Below are 21,102 nucleotides of genomic sequence, written 5' to 3' on the forward strand. Positions count from 1 at the left end.
CTGGCAGACAGATTTTTTACCACTGCTGCATCTGCAAAGCCCATTTATATTGCTATATGAGTATGTTAAATGTGAATACATAATAAAATGTTGATTCACTCAAAATAAAAAAAGACTTGCTATAAAACTACAGAAATCAAGATAGTACGGTGTTAGTGGAAAAATAGACAAATATATCAATGAAATAGGATAGAGAACTCAGAAATAGACCCATAAAAATAAAGTCAACTAATTTTTGACAAAGGAGCAAGACAATACAATGGAGAAACGACAGTCATTTCAACAAATGGTGCTTGGAACAACTTAACATCCACATGCAGAAAGATGAATCCAGATACAGACTTACACCCTTAACAGAAATTAACTCAAAATGTATCACAGACCTAAACATAAATATGCAACACTATATAACTCCTAGAAGATAACTTAGGAGAAAATGAGGATGGATTTGGATATGACACAAAATGTACAATTCATGAAAGAAATAATTGATAAGCTGGTCTTCATTAAATTAAAGACTTCTGCCATGTGAAAGACCAATTGTCAAGAGAATGAGTTGTCATGCCGTACTGGGAAAAAATATTTGCAAAAGGCATAATTGACAAAGGCCAGTTATCCAAAATACACAAGGAATTCTTAAGTGCAACAGTGTGAACACAGAATAAATAATGAGCAAAAGATATGCACAGGTGTCTCACCATAAAATATATGCGGATGGCAAAAATGCATGTGCTCAACATTACTTGTCATTAGAGAATATCAAGTTTAAAAAATAATGAGGTAGACTACACCTATTAGAATGGCTGAAATCCAAAAACAAACAAACAAACAAAAACTGGCAATAGCAAACGTTAATGAGGATGTAAAAGGTAACAGGAACACTTATTCAAAATGGTATTTTGTAAGACAGTTTGGCATTATCTTACAAAGGTAAACATAGCTTTATCATAAAATCCAGCAATCATGCTCCGAATTAATTACACACTTGACTTGAAAACTTTTGTTCACACAAAACCTGCATATAAATATGTATAGGATCTCTATTCATAATAACCCAAAATTGGAAGCAGTCAAGTTTCCCTTCAAGATACAAATGGATAAAGAAACTGTGGCATATCTAAACAATATAATGTTATTCAGCAATAAAAATAAATAAGCCATCAAACATGAAGAGACAAAGATGAATTTTAAACTAATATTACCAAGTGAAAAAAGTCAGTAGCAAATGTTACATTCTGTAATGATGCCTTATATGACATTCTGGGAAAGGCAAAACAATAGAGAGGATAAAAATTATCTGTGGCTCACAGGAGTTTAAGGGAGAGAGGATAGATATCTGAATACTCGAAGCACAGAGAACTTCTGGGGGCAGTGGGGACTTTAGTTGTTAAAATTATAGTCCATGGGGTATGGGTTAACAATCCGGTTACCGCTATACATGGTAACTGAGCAGGTAAGGAAACGGCTGGCGGACAGAAAGAGCTGACACAGATAAGCAAGTGGAGCAAGCTATAAGAGAATGATCCATGTGGTAACAGATATGAGTTAAGGACATAATTATGAACTCATATTTAGCTAAATATAGATACAGTTACATACAGAAATATTTACTATGTGTGTATATATACAGATCATCTATACACATATAGTTCCTTGTTCAGTCAGAGAATCTAGAAACAACGACACCCCAGTAGTAACAAGCACATCTAGTGCTCCAGTGCTGGTTTCTAACACCGTTCTCCAAAGGAAGCAGAGCTCCATGGAGACACGACTCTTACTAGGAGCAGAAAATATATGGGATGAAACTGCAGCATATTACAGTGGAAGACAGTGAGGAAATGCTCACAAAAAATCCATAATACCACAATAATGAGGATTTGGAAAAGGGACACCAAGACCAAGTAAAAATATCTTCAAACAGGCAAAATGAATCAATTTAAACAACAAAATAAGTAGGGTAGTATTGGATTATAACCCAAAGTATAAAACAAATATCCATTGAGCCCATACTTATATAAATAAATTCCTGAATTAATTAATAAAAAGAGAAAAATCTTCCTTGCAGAACAATTCAAAGTAAATTGAGGTATTCCACCTTCAAAGAGGTGAGCATAATACCGCATTCCTTATGTGTGGGCAGTATTAGTAACTTCCTTCCACAGAGCACAAGGTGGAAAGTGGGGAGGAAAGAGTAACTTTACAACTGAGAAAGCTGATAGTCCTCAAAACTGTCAAGGTCATCAAAAATAAGGAGAGTCTGAGAAACTGACTCAGCCAGGTGGACTTATGGAGACAAAACAACTAGATGTAACATGGTGTTCTAGGTGGGATTCTGAAACAATAAAAGGACATTAGATAAAAACTAAAGGAATCTAAATAAAGTATGGACTTTAGTAAATAATGATTCATTAACTATAACATATGTATTATATTACTGTAAGATATTAATAATAGGTGGAGACTATGTGGGATTTCTGTACTACTTCTGCAATCTTTCTGTAAATCTGGAACTATTCTAAAAAATTAATTAAAAAATTTAAATTTTATATGTATACAGTTTGAAAATTTTAAATATCCTTCTAAATAACTCGAGTAAAAGAGAAAATGGAAAGAAAAATTACAAATAACTTAGAAATATATAACATAAATGCATTATACCTGAGAAGTTCTACAACATAGATAAAGCAGTATGCAGAGAAAATCAAAATTTATAGCCTTAAATGCATCTTTTAGAAAATAATAAATTTTGAAATAAACAGCACAAAATTGAAGAAAAACAGTAACATTAAATAATATATAATTTAAAAGTAATATAAGGAATATAAATAGAAGGAAAGAAAAATTAAATTTTTATTAAATTTATAAAATCATTAGGGTTTTGATCAATAAAACCATGTTCCTAAAAATCAGTAATTATAGGAAACTATAATTTATTTTTAAAAGGAATCATTAAAAAATACCATTTGGGGTGAGAAATACTTAACTAGAGAGATAGGAGAGATTTTTGAAATTATAAGATATATAAGATTACTGTATTATTTCTACCCATAGATTTGAAAAAATTAGGAGGTTTATTAGTCAAGACTGCTTTGAATGCAAATGTCAGGCACCCATTTCCAATTAGTTGCAACAGGACTTCCCTCGTGGTGCAGTATATAAGAATTCACCTCCCAATGCAGGGGACGTAAGTTCAATCCCTGGTCCCGGGATATCCCACACGCCATGGACCAACTAAGCCAGTGTGCCTCAACTACCGAAGCCTGTGCACCCAGAGTCTGTGCTACACCACAGTGAGCAGCCTGTGTACCGCAACAGAGAGTAGACCCCACTCACCACAACTAGAGAAAGTTCAGACAAAAGCAACACAGACCCAGTGCAGCCAAAAACAAAAAAAAAATCTATCTGCAGCAAAAGAGATACTGCATTGATTCATATACCTGTGAAGTCGTAGGACAGTGCTAGCTCCCAACATGACTGGGTTCAACGGCTTACTGTCATAAGACTATCTTTTATCCCACTGTTTTCCCCAGCTCAGCTTATCTCTTAACTCACGTAGGTTCTCTCCATGTGTCAGAGAAAATGGACATCTACAGCCACAAAATTTCATCTCCCTAGTTTAAAAACCAAAGTAGAAAAAGGCAAATCCCCAAACTCTGATGTCTTGTATCAGTCCAGGAGAAGATTCTGATTGGCCTTACTTGGAACTTAGGTCCAATCCTATGACTGAGTGTCCTGAGAATGACACTTCCTTAATTTGGTAATCAGAAAACTAAACACCATTTTTAGTGATGAATCATTAGAAGCATTTCTGTTAGAGAAACAAGAGGATGAACTCTGTCACCACTATCTTTGAACACTGTACTAGACTTCATAGTCAATGTATAAGACCAGAAAAGGTAAATATCTTGGAAGAAAAAAAAAAAACCTGTCATTAATTGCAAATATCTAACTTTCAAAAATCTAAGAAAATAAACTGAAAAACAAGTTGCACTGATAAAATGATGTAATGACATAGCAAGATTGAAGACAGACAATACAAAAAGCATTAGTTTTCCTATATTAGCAATAACCAATAAGAATATAAAGTCAATTCTCAAGATTCAGGATTGACCACCAGAACAAAATATAGAGAAATGTATGCTTTATGAAAACTAAGATTTAAAATGGAAGCTTCCATCCCTAGATGATTAGTAATGTTTTCTTTGTATTCCATCCCCATAATATTTTGGGTGCAGTAGGCACACCATGATCAACTTGAATATAGTCAGAGGGTATGGATAAGAAAAAAGGAAATTGAGAACAATAAAAAAGGAGTGGAATAATAAGTGGTCAGAAAAGATTGGTAGAGATAAGCCATTTGAGCCTCTATTATGTAATCCTTTCCATGGGTAAATCATCATTATCTGAATTCCTTAAATTTCAAAATGATAAAAATTTTAGATCAGAGTATTCAGTATTTGGGGAACTTCTGGTGAAAATATTAGGAAATATTGTCCATACAAAATAGTCCAAGTATGGAAGGCATTTCTCATTTTTAAAGGACTTGAATTTAATCCTTCTTTTCCCATTCTCCACAAATTCTCCCAAATATCCCTTTCTCTCTCCTTGGCCTCATTTCTATTTTACTTATATTCCCTTCTGTTTTCCTGTATTCTTGCCTTTCTTCTCTTCTAAACCTAGATGGTTCTCCCCTTTTTTTCTGTTAAATCTGGTGTCAGAGGGGGCTGAGCAGGCCCCATGTTTTGCATCTAACTCAGCCATGTCCTCTATGGTGTAGGAATGAAGGAGTCAGAAATGGTCAAATATTTATTGTGTCTCATGCTTGGGAAGAGTGAGCTTTTGGGAATTAAATAGAGTTGAAATCAGGTTCCACACAGGTTACCAATCTCTGTGCCTTGGTGTTTTCGTCAGGGAAACAAAGACAATACTAGCAGCTCCCACAGAGAGCTGTTGGATGAATAAAATAAGATATAATAACATCTATTAGTGAACTATGGTTGAAAAACAAGGAAGGGAATATAAAGGTCATACTCCAATATTTTCTTTCTCCCACTTTCCTCTCCTCTAGCCTAAAATCACAGGAGTGGAGAGCGGAAAGAAGGCCGGGAAGCAGAGAGTGTGGGCAAAGCAGTCCTAAATCCCAAATTTAGCTGCTGAAGCAAAATCAAAGATACTGAGATGACAGTTTTTATTTCATACACCAGATTTTTAGTTTATTCCAGAGAATTATCTAAGCAGCAACATTATATTTGGAATACAAATCTCAGAGAGGAAAATACCCCTAGACAAAAATTACAGCGAAACTGACACACCCCAATTACTCACTGACTTCTCAAGAGAAAAAGAAATCTGGTGATGTCATTCCTGCCTTTGCCCTCCAATATCAATACAGTTCCAAATTTTCAGAGGGTAAAAAAAGTTCTTGTCTTTCACACAAGAAGTAACACAGCAAACTCCCCAAAACTCATGGAGGCACCGTAGTTGAGAGGGAGGAGGCAATTTTACCTAATTAGTAAATTTTTCAGATATTTAATATTTATTCTGCATAAAAAATATGAATGTCTGTTGTAGATTACTTATTCCTTGTGGTAAGTAACTGTAATTCATTTGGAAGGTATCTTCAAAGTAGGTAGACAAGTTTTTTCCAAAACACCAGTTCACTGTATAATTACTGTTACACTTATAGTTACTCCATTGATAAAGAAAAAAGGGGGCAAGAAAGTCTCACCTCAGTCCCCTAAGAAAATGTTTCACTTCTCTCTGTCATCAGGTTAGTGAATCTACTACACTTTTAAGTAATTAAGTAAAGAACACATTCCGGTTATTGCTGAAAAGAAATTTCATCAGTCTTCCTGTTAATATGAGTCATAGCAGAGAAGAGTGCCGATTTGCAAAAAGAAATCACAGTCCACTAAAGCACTCCAAGTCTTTAGGCCACAAGAGAATGTATTGGCAACAAATTTTACTCTAAATTTTTCTTTGAGTACCTACTATGTATAATACTAGCACTCTTCTAGGATTTGTGAACACTCTTTAAAAATACAGGATATAGTGTCTGACATTAAGGAATACTTAACTTGAAATTTTCTTTGTAAGAAATCAGCACTCTTTTTGAATCCTCTGACGTTGGGCAATTCAGAGAGTTCGGCCTTCATTCACCATTAGAACAAGGATAATAATAACACTAATATCCAAATTTCACCAACTCTAAGCCTCCCATCAATTTGACCATGGGAAGTCCAATTTCTCAGAATCTCCCTTTTAAAGTCATTTCTCAGAGACTGCCAATGTGCCTACAAACACACACAAATATCCATAAACACTGAGCTAGGGAACTCAGAAGGGAAAGAAGCCCCAGTAAAGTTGCTTGAACCTCACAATGTTCAGTGGTTAGCCCAGCAAACGCTTTCATTTGTCACCTTATTAGCAGTTTAGGCATTGACAGGCCACTCAGGGGAATCACACCATCCTGCCAATGCAGGATATCTTGTCACCTAAAACTGACCTTGATAAATGAGAAGGAGTTTAGGGATGTTCTATAATAAAGTTTTTCAGTGCCCAATTTTCTCTGGACAACTCACTCACAAGTTAGAAACAGGTATTTTCCTTAGGGCCCTTACTCACCCAGATGGTAAAGTCAGGATGGATTTTGGTAGCAACCCTTACCGTACACCAGGAGCAACCACTCCTTAAGACACTATGGCCTTGCTGCTGGGTTTGGTTTTGTTATGGCAGTTCTTCCCTTATGGCGACTTAGCTCTCAAGAGCCCCAGCACTGACAGGTCACATAGGGGATCACCCCAGCCATTTCTCCCTGTTGTCTGGCCTCTGTGAGAGCTATTCCAGTCCATCAGGCATGGTGTCTGAAGCCAGTGGTATCAGGATTCAAGTCTTGTGTTCCAGGACACTCCTTGGCCCCTTTGTAAATCAGTGCCAGGCTTTCTTATCACAATCACCTGAGCCTCAACTCTGACCTAGCCAAGAAACTCTGTTACACCAACACTGGGAATTCCACTACTAGGTGAGTGATCATAAATGATGTGTCAATGTAATTTGGTAAGCACAGTGAAATGTAAAAAGCCTTCTTGGTGCAAAATGTTATTTTTACCTATTAGTTACTATCAGCTACTCAGTTTAAGGGGGCAGAGGTGGTCATATGTGATTAGGTGGCTATTTAAAGTAAGCAGCACAATAGAAATTCATAATAAATCTACAAGAATTAAGATTTTACATACAGCTTTACTTTTCTCAAAAGTAAAAAATATTTTACTTCAGAATATTATGTGCCCAGAATCAGCAAGCAAGCAGAACATACCTGAAATAATCTGTTTAGGGCACTTTAGAGATGGAGTAGGAGAAGGCAATGGCACCCCACTCCAGTACTCTTGCCTGGAAAATCCCATGGACGGAGGAGCCTAGTAGACTGCAATCCATGGGGTCGCTAAGAGTCGGACACGACTGAGCGACTTCACTTTCCCTTTTCCTCGCATGCATTGGAGAAGGAAATGGCAACCCACTCCAGTGTTCTTGCCCGGAGAATTCCAGGGATGGGGGAGCTTGGTGGGCTGCCATCCATGGGGTCGCACAGAGTCGGACGCGACTGAAGCAACTTAGCAGCAGCAGCGGCAGCAGAGATTGAGTACAGCATTTGGTCATATTTTAGTTTCCAAAGCCCCAGAAAGATAGAGGACTTGATTGGTGATGTTTACTGAGCAGTTACCATATGCCAAGCATTGTCCTAAGTAATTTACATGCATTGTCTCACATGATTAAATAATGCTTTGAGGTAGCTACTGTTATCATCTTCACCCTACAGATATGAAAGCCAAGATTAAGAAAATGTCCCAATATTCTGACCTATTAAGACATGGAACTGAGAAATGAACACTGGGCCTCTGATTCTGACACCTCTGTGCTCACTGCTTCCCCCGGGCTTCATCGTGGGTATGGCTGCCAAGTTTGGCTTCCAACCCCATTTCTGCTCCTACAGAGTCACTAAACCTCACTACCTTGTCTATAAAATGGAAGAATGAGGATTCTCTGAGCTAACATTTGCAAAGACCCCAATGCAAAATTATTGTTACATGAGAGGGCAGAGTTCATCCCTCATAAGAAGGATTAGAGAGTCAGAGGACCCTTCTGCAGCAGAACTGAGCTCTGTGGCACCGGCAGTAATGTCCAGGCACATTTGAAGAGGGGCAATGCTCTTACCAGGTATAGTGATGATGTGATTTGAGGCCTGAAAAGAATGTGGAGGTGTCACACTCCTGACCTCACACTCCTGACCTCACACCATCAGTGACTTCTGACAAGGAAGTTCAGACACATTGGACTTATTTTAATACTTACCTAGACTATTTTTGCCTCTGTCCAAAACTGGTCAAGTTGGGAGCACAAGGATTATTTGCTTCTTTCATTGTCATGAAAGTTGTCTCAATTACTAAAGCTTATTATTTTCTACAGATGCTCTCATGCTTCTTATCACAGTGTCTCAAAATACAAAAGCTCAGAGGCCATTGCCTATTTGGGAAACTCTTCTAAGGCTTGGATTCCCCTTTGAATAATAACAATACAGCTAGTCTATGAACTGTTTACCTATTCTCTCTTCGGTATGAAATTCTTTCAGTTGCAGGTTTGTTACTAGGTTCTCCATCTATACGGCAACTGGACACAGACTCACTGCAGGTAGCCACTGCTGGATCTTTGTGCTTATGATGAAGTATAAATAAGATAAGAGGAAGAGGGAAACAGGTTGAACCCTTAGTCAAAGGACTGAGGATTTCAACTAGCTGATGTTTTGTTATCATTTGCCCTGAAAGGTGACTGCAACAGAAGAGAGCTATCTGCTATAGTCTGCCTGTTTAAGAAAGCCCAGTCTCTTTCCATATCAAGTCCATTCTGGGTTGATCACTTAACTGAATATTTATCACCAAGTCCCTATATGCCAGTTCATATTTAAATCCATCATTTGTTAATGATTGCTATTGTGTCTGTAATAACTGATTGCCATTATCAAGAAGAGGATGACACTGGGTTGACCACTTAACTGAATATTTATCACTGAGTCCCTATATGCCAGTTCATATTTAAATCCATCATTTGTTAACTGATTGCTATTATCAAGGAGAAGAGGATGACAGAGGATGAGATGGTTGGATGGCATCACTGACTTGATGGACATGAGTCTGAGCAAGCTCCGGGAGTTAGTGATGGACAGGGAAGCCTGGCGTGCTGCAGTCCACAGGGTTGCAAAGATCGGACATGACTGGGTGACTGAACTGATTATCATGTCTACTGTAAATCAACATTAAGTAATTTCCATACATGGGTTTGTTAGTATCTTATTCATTGTTCGTGGAACTGGAAATCAATGGACACCAAGCAGTGTCCCCTCTTTTATTTAACTGTAGGTATTTTCCACTGGTCTCTGCTGGATTTTCAGGGTTCTGCTCACAGGACTGCCTCATTTTCCCTTAGACTAAACTTCCCTGCTCACTATCATCATCACAATGTCAACATACATTGGGTACTTTTCATGCTTGAGATATTGTATAACTATCAATAAGGCATGTATACTTCACATGAATGACCTCACTCAATTCTATAGTTATTATCATTATTATCTCCATTTTACAGTCTGCCTGTTTAAGAAAGCCCAGTCTCTTTCCATATCAAGTCCATTCTGGGTTAATCACTTAACTGAATATAGAAGCTTAACTGAATAGAGAAGCTTCTTACCCACAGATCACAAAACTAGAGAGGGTTGCAGCTGGAATCTACACCTGTGTCTGTGTGACTCCAAATTTTGAGCCCTCAAGAGCTCCACATTTACACTTCTCCCTGACTAGGACATGGGGAAAAAAAAAAAAAAAAAAACTTCATTTCTACCAGTTTCCCTAAAATGGTGGCCCATTGAATGGCTCTCTCTTCGGGCAGGTTATAGTTCATTCACCAAATTATAAGAACATAAATTTAGTCTAAAGTGAATGATAATGACCTGAATGTGGTGACTAAGCAATTGTCTAAATCAGTTTCAGGAAAAACTGAGCTGCTTTGTAAGGGAAAGCAGTTGGTGTGAGGAAATATACGTCTCTCCTGTTTTATTCTTTTCTGTGTGCCATTGGGTACGTCACTTAGCTTCTCTTTGCATCTGTTTCTAGAGTTGGACTGGATATGTTTAAGGCATGTTTTTTAAACTGCATCTTACAAGCCATTAGTGGAATATGAAATCAATTTAGTGAACCACAATCATTATATTTTAAGAAGTCAAACAGGATAGAAGAGTAGAGCATTAATATATTTACAGTATTAAAGTTGTGGAAAATAAAAAAGTTACTCACATGTAGTAAGGTAAGTATTTTTGATCAATCTTTTGTTGCAAGCGTGTGGGGGGTATATGTGTGTGTGTTAGAACACAATGTAAAATATATTTCTTATGGAGGATTATACTAAAAAAAGCTTGAATAACAATTGACTATGGTTTCCCCTACCTCAAATTGAAGGACTGCATCCAATAGTTATACTTTAGTCGCACTCAAATTTACAGATTATAAGTCACTATACTTTATTAGTGGCCATCTCACTGGCAAAATTCAACAACAACAACAAAAAAAGAGAAAGAAAGAAAAGAGAAAGAGAGTCAAACAAAATCTAATAATGTTTAGTGTCTCTTTAATACCCCAAATTCTTTCCCTGGTAACTAAGAAGCTAAATGTACTCTGATTGTCAAATAATGTTTTCCCTCCTGGATTCATGACTATCATATTTTCTCTTTTAACATATTTCCAAAAGTGATATTTGTTCCCTTCCTATTTAACATGATTCAGTGAATGATAAGAAACCAAAGTAACACAACTAGTCTCATGATATCAGCTCTGCATATCATAATTTGTCAATATTGAGGCAAAATTCTTATGAGATACTTGGTATATTCTTCTGATCTCATCTGCTTTGAAGCTACACTTCTCTTGTTTGCTTCAATATGACAATTTAGTGTAAAAACATAACCACTTAGTCACCTAAGTAAAACCTGTCACATTCACCTCTTTACTCACCTACTTCTTTATGCTTCTCTGAGCAAAAGTCTATTTGAGCTGGAACGAGATTAGACTGTGGCAGTCAATCTGGTAGATTGCCAATGGCTTTCTCTGAGCATCTCCACAACGAACCCCTAGTGCATTAATGTTCTCCACAATGATTCCTTCCCAGCACAAAGGAAATATTAGGTCTTGAGAAGGACAATTAAAATGCTATTTCTAGAAAAGCAGCAGTTTCCAAAAAATCCTAATGTACCAGAATCCCTGAGGAACTTTTAAAAATTCTAATTTGGTAGGTCTCAGATAGGGCTTAGAAATCTGTGTATAATTAATGATGGACGGCGTACATACAAGAGCTTCCTAGGTGGTAGAGTGGTAAAGAATCTGCCTGCCAATGCAGGAGATGTCAGAGACACAGGTTCAATCCTTAGGTTGGAAAGATCCTCTGGAGTAGAAAATGGCAACCCACTCCAGTATCCCTGCCTAGAGAATCCCACAGACAGAGACGCCTGATGGACTGCAGTTCATGGGGTTGCAAAGAGTCAGACACAACTGAGCACGCATGCACAGAAGCATACATACAAAAACTGTAAAAATCATGAAGCATTCAGGAGTTTTCACATAGTGAACTTATGATAACTAGGTAACCAATCATATCAGGAAATAGAACAACCCAACATACCAGAATCCCTTTCATGTTTTTTTCCCCAGACTCTACCTACCTCTTTCCCACAGGTGAGCCAATATCTTGACACTAAACAATATAGATTATGTATCTGCCTTTCTTTGCTCAACATCCTGTTTGTGAAATTTAGTTTGGCACCATATTTTGGTTTGTTCATTCTTTCCAATTAAGGGCCATTACAAACAGTGTATGTCTGTTGGTACACGTGGATACGTATTTCTGCTGTGTCCTTGAAAGTGTGCTAGTCACCCGGTCGTGTCTGACTCTCTGTAATCCCATGGACTGTAGCCCACCAGGCTCCTCTGTAGCCCACCATGGAATTCTCCCAGAGTGGGTAGCCATTCCCTTCTCCAGAGGATCTTCCCAATCCAGGGATCGAACCTGGGTATCCCACACTGCAGGCAGATTCTTTACAGATTAAGTCACCAGGGAAGTCCACATTTCTGTTAAGTAAATATTAATATATAGGAATGAAATTGCTGGTCTGGGGGGAGAGTTCTCACAAGATGATGACCAGGCTGGCACCCTGATCTCAAACTTCCAGTCAACAGGACTGTGAGAAAAGAAATTTCTGTTTTTTAAGCCACCCATTTTTGTGGCATTTCATTATAGCAGCCCAAGCCTATAGGGTTTGAATGTCATTTTAATAATTTAATCAGGTTCTAAAAGATAACTGAAAGTTAACTTTCAGAAGGATAACTTAGCCAACTATTTCAAAGCATTTGTTTACTTATTTCTAGGGAAAAAGCATTTCATTTCTGTCTTCATCCAAGAGACAATTTCTTCAAAGGTATGTTTAGGTTAGTCCAAATCCATAGTTCCAATACCCAGCATTGGCAATAATAGTGGTTGAAGTAGGCTACCGCTCCCGCAAATGAATGATTCTATACATAAAAATTGAAAATGATGACTAAACAAGCTTATGACTCAAATACTAGAGGGAGATTTCAGAACAATACTGATAGTATAATTTTTTTTTATAATAAGTCTAATTATCTATCTATGTAGATCCATATACTCATACCTATAAACAGGAAAAGAAAAGGCCTAAAGGGAAAAGAGTCTCACATATGTCAATAGGACTGGAAACTGGTTAACCCTTTGTAGAAGGCAATTTGACCAACAGCTTTAAAATTTTAAATGCATGTGCTCTTTGACCCAGTAACTCTAATCCAAGGATTATTCTTACAGACGTATTAATACATGAACCTAATCACAAAAGTACAAAGATGTCAACTGCAGCTTTGCTAGAAATTTTTTAAAAAATGAACATGTATTCCTTTTATTAAATTGTTTTAATTTTTATGCATTGCTTTTAAATTAGAAAACAGAATAAATACCATTTTTAATGAAACGAATAAACCCAACAGCTTCCCCTTCAAAAGCCTAGAAATCAGACATACTCTGGGAAAGCATCTACCTTTAGAACTGGCTAGTGAACTTTAATAATTTATAATGACACTTTACTTATAAAAAGCTATTTAAAATATGTGATCATTCAGAGATGACATGTGATTCTTAGGTTATGAAAACTGATATAACTTCTCTCAGTTTTCTGCCTCACAATAGCAAGTGAATCTAATCTTAAATTAGCCTTTTTAAGCAGTTATTCAAATTAAAGAGTATTCATTTTCAAATGAGTATTACATTATGCTGATGATACAAACTGCACACTTTTCTCTAATTCACTAATATTTATTAAGTAATGAGTCTTGATCCCAACACCAATAATAATCCCAACACCATTATTATTATTGAGTAATAATATATATGAATAGACTATTTGAATTATATGAATAGACTATTTTTATGAATTATATGAATAGACTTTTTCCCAAGAGATGTACATATACTTATTAATCAGATAACCCCATTATATTATGAAACTGCCTGTGGAGAAGTGTTCTAAGAATTAGAAAATAAAGAGCTTATGACTCCAGCACTTACTTGCTTTGCCTCAGGGTTTGGAGCTCAGTCAGAAACACCCATGAGATTTTCTGACTTCTGAGTTAGGCAACTCCAACTCCAAAAGTTGATGTCAGGTTCCAACTTTTCCTTGGAGCCCATGTGAGTGAACTTTGTCAGGTGGTGGGTTTGCCAGTCTAGCTCTCAGCAGAGTTCCAGTCTGCATGTGGAGAAGCATAGGGTGCTTTGAACAGAATTTCCTAACAAGGAAATTGCTGCACATTCTGCCACGTGGTTATTTGAAGGATGAAGCAATGACATCCTCCAAAGTGGCATCTCCTTTTTTCCCCCCTTTTTACATAGAAATTGCCTTTAGTGCTAGTAAGAGTGAATTTCCCAAAGATAGAAAGCAATCTAAAGTGACAAATAATTGGAAATTTTGAAATTTTCCTTTTTGTGGTCAGTAATCCCAACAGCTTTTTTCCCATTGGGGAGCCACTCATAACTCCTGAGCATTCATTCGCTGGAATTTATCAGATTTGGAAATTCCCAACTGCCATTCTTGTCAGGGATCCATTTCTTCACCATGCCAAGTCTTCTTAACCACAGAAGTCTGCGTTTAGAAGTGGGCAAGTTTTCTATTTCTTTCACATTTCAGGAGCAATAAATCAAATATTTTGAAGAATGACTATCGTCAGAAGATGACGAAGGAGTGGATGGCTTTTAGTATTACCTAATGAGATGTTCCGAACTCTTCAGCAATAGCAGTATTGTATTTAAAAACATTTCCTTCCCATAAAATTGTAAACTAAAATTAGCTGGCTTACATTAGCAATTATCTAAACTTCTGTCTCTACATCCAACTCTACTCAACCTGTAAGGTTAACCATATCTGTCTACTTGCTGGAAAAAGAGTGAGTGAGAGACAAAGAAGAAATGGCCAATTAATTACCAAGTGATTGAGAGCTACTATTTGTGTTTGGGTTCAATTCTCTTTCATCTTTTAGGTATGAAATCCATCCTATTTCATCCCTAGAGAATAGGAAGCAGGCTTTTTGCTGAATTCTTTGGCAGGATTGGGGAGGTATCTTGTAAGGTTGGATTAGCTGAGGGGGTGCCACGTGGGCAATCAAGCAGCACAGTTTAAATGGCAGGGACTGAAAGAAATAGAGGAATAAGGGTGAGAGGAGGCTGCTGGGCAGTTGCGGGCTAGATGTTGGCTGTTTTTCCTTGTTACATTCTGACAAGCAGTGAGGCTGAATCCCTGCTCACCAACACTATGTAGTCCTTTACAGTTTACCAAGAGCTTCTATACAATAACTCATCTGGCTTTCTCGATACTCCTGTTTTAGAAAGGGCCAGTATACATAGTAAATACTATTTTATATCATATTCCATTAAATTTCCAGGCTTTAGGTTGAACTACCGGGATTCAAATGTTAATTCAGCCAGTTTCCGGCTGTGTGATTTTTAAGTTACGTGAAGTGAAATATTATGCCAGCCACAGTAGGACAAATACTGCATGATTCATTATGTGAGGTACTGAAAATAGTCAATTTCATAGAACCATAGAATCAACTGGTGGTTGAGAGGAGGAAATGGGAAGATGTTAATCAGTGGATATAAAGTTTCAGTTAAACAAGATGAATAAATCCTAGAGCTCTGCTATATAACATTTTATCTAAGGTAACAAACTGTATCATAAAGTTAAAACTTTAAGAGGGTGTATCTCATGCTAAGTGTTCTTACTACAATTAAACAAACTTTGAGAAAGATATAAATGTAAAACATAATACTGTTAAAGCAAATATGAGTGAATATATTATCTTAGGGAGGGAAAGAACTTCCTAGGCATGATAGCAAAGACAGAAGTCATACAAACATTACAAGTAAGAGCTAACATCAATTGAGGTTTTACTATGTGCTGGTCATGTACTGAGGACCTGAATTACCTTATTTAATCCTCAAATCAATCCTGTGAAGTATGTATGATTGTTATCACTCTTTCAAGAATAAGAAAAACAAAGCACAGAAAAGTGAATACTGTCGATTGCCTTGCCAGAATCCATTCTCCCCTTCGTCGTTTCTAAGTGAATTTCAATTCTGTTCAGGTATCCTCATGGATAACTTGTGACCCCAGAGGGGAGCTAGTTAGTATAGGCCAATCAGTGATTGGTTCAGGAATGAGTACATGATTGACTGATATTTGGTATATCTTCAAGTTAACTGACTCTTCTGCCATCTCTATTCTGCTGTTAATATTTCCAGTAAATGTTTATTTAAGATATTACATTTTTAGTTCTAGCAGTTTCATTTTGTTTTATAATTTCTATTTTTCTATTGAGATTTTCTATTTGTTCTTCTATAATGAGCATATTTTTATTTATTTCTATTTGTTGTTATAATAGTTATAATAGCTACTTTAAAAAAAATTTTTTCCATTTATTTTTATTAGTTGGAGGCTAATTACTTTATAATATTGTAGTGGTTTTTGTCATACATTGACATGAATCAGCCATGGATTTACATGTATTCCCCATCCCGATCCCCCCTCCCACCTCCCTCTCCACCCGATCCCTCTGGGTCTTCCCAGTGCACCAGCCCCGAGCACTTGTCTCATGCATCCAACCTGAGCTGGTGATCTGTTTCACCCTAGATAATACACATGTTTTGATGCTGTTCTCTTGAAACATCCCACCCTCTCCTTCTCCCACAGAGTCCAAAAGTCTGTTCTGTACATCTGTGTCTCTTTTACTGTTTTGCATATAGGGTTATCATTACCATCTTTCTAAATACTATACTAACACACATATATGGAATTTAATAGCTACTTTTAAATATGTATTTTCCAAATCTAATGTCTGAGTTATTTGAAGGTTAGTCTCCATTGATTCTCTTTTTTTCTTGACTATGGAATAAGGTTTTCCTATGTGGCTAAAAATTTTGGATTTTAGGGACTTCCCTGGTGGTCCAATGGCTAACACTCAGTGCTCCCAATGCAGGGGGCCTGGGTTCAATTCCTGGTCAAGAAACTAGATTCCACATGTCTTAACTAAGAGTTTGCCACAATGAAGACTGAAGATCCCACATGCTGCAACTAGGAGTGCAGTCGAACAAATTAATCTTTTTTTTTTTTAATTTGGACTTTATATGGGCATTAAGAACACTGTAGAGTTTCTTGATTCAGCTATATTCCTCTGAATTTTATTGATTTATTTATTTTCTCAATTAACTTAGCTGAGTGAAAGTCACTCAGTCATGTCAGACTCTTTGCAACCCTATGGACTATACAGTCCATGGAATTCTCCAGGCCAGAATACTGCAGTGGCTAGCCTTTACCTTCTCCAGGGGATCTTCCCAACCCAGGGATCAAATCCAGGTCTCCCACATTGCAGGGAGATTATTTACCAGCTGAGCCACAAGGGAAGACCAAGAATACTAGAGTGGGTAACCCATCCCTTCTTCAGGGGATCTTCCTGACCCAGGAATAGAACCGGGGTCTCTTGCATTGTGGACGGATTCTTTACCAACTGAGCTATCAGGGAAGCCCTTAACTTAGATGAACTTCATGTCAAATCTGCCTCTCCTTCAATGAACTGTAGCTAAAGTCTGTATTCAGTACTTCTAGCTTCAGCTTATCTGTTTGGAATCTACCTCAAGTGAAAAGAGTTGGCTGGATACTTACGTTTAGATCTCAGGAGTTAGATTTGGAGTGGGAACTGTAGCTAAAGTCTATATTCAGTACTTCTGGCTTTAGCTTATCTGTTTGGAATCTACCTCAAGTGAAGATGGTTAGATACGTATATTTAGATCTCAGGAGTGAGATCTGGAGTGGAGATGAAATGTTGAGAGGAATAAGCATTTAGATGACAGATGAAGACATTGGAGTAGATAAAATCACTCAAGCATAAAGTGAGAAGAAAGGGGGGGTGTAATGGTTTGTTTCACAACAACAACCAATTCTTCAACTCTTCAGACACCAACTGGGTGTCCAATGATTCAATTCAATGCTGACACTAAATACCCAGAGTTAACAGCTTAATGACTCAATCTGCCCCCACTTCAGACACTAATTAAAGTCCCAGGCCTCCCCTACTTCTGACCAACTTGCTATAAATTGGTGATTCCCACTGAACCCCTCCTTAGGTTTGATAATTTACTACAAGGGCTCACAGAACTCAGGAAAGCACCTCATTTACTATTACTAGTTTATTGTAAAGAATATTATAGAGGATATAAACAGACAGCCAGATGAAAAGATAAATAGGTTGAGGTCCAGGAGAGCTCCTAGTACAGGAGTTTCTGTCCCCAGGGAGCTGGTGTGTGCCACCCTTCTGGCACATGGATGTGTTCACCAACCTGGAATCACTGCAAATCCCATAGTTGAGGGGCTTTTGTAGAGGTTTCATTAAATAGGTACAGTTGACTTGATCACCGTTGGCCACTGATGATTAACTCAATCGCTTTCCTCTCCTCTTCTGGAGGGTCAGAGAGAGGTGGGGAGAGGCTTAAAATCCCAACCCTCTAAACATGTTTTAGTCTTTCTGGCATCAAATTTCCATTCTGAAGCTATCTAGAGGACCCAAGCCACCAGTCATCACATTAGCATGCAAAGACACTCATCCCTCCGTAGAAGTTCTTGTGCCAGTAACCAAAGACAAAAACCAAATAAATATTTATTATACCACATTATGACAACCCATGTTCATGAACTGCAAAATGTAGTTATCATTAAGGCATCAGCCCTCTCCAAACTATCAAGAGATTCAATGCAATCACTATCAAATTCCTACCAGGCTTATTTTTGTAGAAATTGTCTATCTAATTTCAAAATATATATACAAATGAAAAAACTTCTAGAAAAGCTAAGATAATCTTGAAGGGAAAAAAAAGCAAAACAAAGTTGGAGGACTTCAACTACCAAATTTCAAACTTACTTAAAAAGCAACAGAAATACATTCTACCTGCTAATCTCCCTTACAAGCAATTGAGACCAATATACCTGTTCCCCATAATATCAAGGTGTCTTTTACACAGTGAAAGGACAGCAAATAGATATGTGCTAAATGCAAAGCCTTCCCAAAGATACAAACTGACTATATACCTTAGTGTCATCGTTTGGTCATACTGTCCATAGTAGACACAGCCAAAGCAATAACAAAGCTCTTGATCTCAGAAGAAAATGATTGGCCTACCATAGACTGTTTACCTTGATCCAGTATTTCCCCAAATGTATCATTTTTACAACTGTGCATCACAGGGAGGGAGGAAGGAAGGGAGGAAGGAGGGAAGACAGGTAAAATTTAACCAAATAAATTTGGAGATTGCTGATTTCAACAAACTTTGGTTTTATTTGTTGCAAGACGTCCCAGAACCTTTAATATGCTAATGTGTATTACAAGACTATAAGATGCCAGACACTGGAATTTTGTGTTTGAAACCTTTTTTAAAATTAACTAGTGTTCAGTGGAACAATATACTTTGAGAAATGCTATCTCAGGCCAACTGAGGAAAGTTACAAATATAAATTTATTATTTTTCTCTGACAAGAGAAAAGAACTATACTTCAAGCTTATTAGGGGAACCCTTATATTTTATTTTCTTGGGCTCCAAAATCACTGCACATGGTGACCGCACCCATGAAATTAAAAGACACTTGCTTCTTGGAAGAAAAGTTATGACCAACCTAGATAGCATATTAAAGAGTAGAGACATTACTTTGATGACAAAATTCCATCTAGTCAAAGCTATGGTTTTTCCATATGGATGTGAGAGTTGGACTATAAAGAAAACTGAGTGTTGAATAATTGATGCTTCTGCACTGTGGTGTTGCAGAAGACTCTTCAGAGTCCCTTGGACTGCAAGGAGATCAAACCAGTCAATCCTAAAGGAAATCAACCCTGACTATTCATTGGGAGGACTAATGCCAAAGCTGAAATTCTAATACTTTAACCACCTGATGCAAAGAACTGACTCATTGGAAAAGACCCTGATGCTGGGAAAGATTGAAGGCAGGAGGAGAAGGGGATGACAGAGGATGAGAAGGTTGGATGGCATCACTGACTCAATGGACATAAGTCTGAGCAATCTCTGGGAGTTGGTGATGGACAGGGAAGCCTGGCATGCTGCAGTCCATGGGGTTACAAACACTCAGACATGACTGAGCAACTGAACTATATTTTAAGGGATATGAGGCATCTACTTTGGAACGAAAGAACGATTAGGAGGTTGAAAATGTGCTCTTTTATATAAAACAGCTGTGTGACCTTGGGTTAACTACCACTTTAATCCTTTCTAATCCAATTCCTCTCCTATAGCTATAAAAGCAGAAATCCCCTGGTCACAGAGTTCTTTGCAGTAGCCAAATATAAATGTATTTGAGTAACACAGAATTAAAGAGGATACAAATGTCAGGATGGAAAACCCCAGATTGTCCAGTTAGAAATTCCCTCCAATTTATCCCCGTTTTTGTTCTCTGAGTACTGACTGCAGTTTGATGTTAGGTTTGGTTCCAGTGTCCCCACAGGCAGAGCGATTTAAAAGGTGCACATTGCTGGGCAAGGCCATCATGGATGTCAGTGATGGGTCCACTTTGTAGGCCTTCCCACTTATGGCTGCGTTTATTCAAATGTTCCTTCCCCACCCAGGCCTATGGGAACAGTTGAGTGGAAAGAGGCAGGGTGGGATCTTTAAAGAACAAGAAGTTATAAAAATGCAGAATGAGTTACTCCAGGGGGCAGGGGGTGTAGTCTGAAAAAAGACTGAAGAGTTTTGGTGAAAACGCATGCTCCAAAACATCTTTCACAATTTTTTTTTTTTCATTTTTATCTTGCTACAGTGAATTCCACTAATTAAGAGATTGATTTACTGTAAGTTGACTTTAGAAAATTGGAAACACCTTTAGGAAGGTTAAAGAACCAAGAAACATTCATCTTGAGTGTGAATTTCCTTAATCAGGCCACTTTCCTCTAAATACCTGAAATTACTTGCACTCAGGGAACAGGACTGTGACTGGCATTAAGAGGACCCAGGTGGCAAGGGGGTTACTGTACTTGGGGGAGAGACTGGTGGGGAATAGGCACAGAGAAAGCATTCATAAATGGCAGAGAAGTGAAAAAGTGGAAGTATGAAAATAGAGGATATTAATGATAACTTATTGAATTCCAAATGACTCCTAAGGCCTATCCTTCTTCCATGTCTTTTTCCTTCCTTCGCTGTAGGCTCTCCTGCTCAAAGGAACTAGCAAAGCTGAGACTACTGTTAAACTATATCATAGGTGAATTTGTTTTTTATATGCTAGTAGACTACAAGCTAAAAATCACCTATTATTGTGATGGCCAAACATCTTCCAAATTCCACAGGGCCTCCTTACAAGAGAAACTGGGATATAACTTGTTCATGACTTGGAAGTTTCCAATAATATCTAGTCAATAAATATTTACTGAGTACCTCCTATGAGCAGGCATTGCTAGGTTC

The 21,102-nt window shown here is 37.5% G+C and overlaps 1 protein-coding gene and 1 long non-coding RNA gene across 3 annotated transcripts in view; one reads left to right on the top strand and one right to left on the bottom strand.

Moving 5' to 3' along the window:
* The window catches only part of LOC136148566 (uncharacterized), a 100,617-nt gene extending 86,411 nt beyond the window's left edge, over positions 1-14,206 (bottom strand). Inside the window, exon 1 of one of the 2 annotated variants that reach the window (XR_010659518.1) lies at positions 13,669-14,206. This is a non-coding gene — a long non-coding RNA (uncharacterized lncRNA). The remainder of the gene's footprint in view (positions 1-13,668) is intronic. The other variant, XR_010659519.1, reaches the window with a different exon arrangement.
* The window catches only part of AK3 (adenylate kinase 3), a 274,466-nt gene that overhangs the window by 89,685 nt on the left and 163,679 nt on the right, over positions 1-21,102 (top strand). The gene's annotated exons all lie outside the window — the stretch shown is intronic.

This window comes from Muntiacus reevesi, chromosome 17 (genome assembly GCF_963930625.1).
Source record: "Muntiacus reevesi chromosome 17, mMunRee1.1, whole genome shotgun sequence".
In the NCBI taxonomy this organism is placed as follows: domain Eukaryota; kingdom Metazoa; phylum Chordata; class Mammalia; order Artiodactyla; family Cervidae; genus Muntiacus; species Muntiacus reevesi.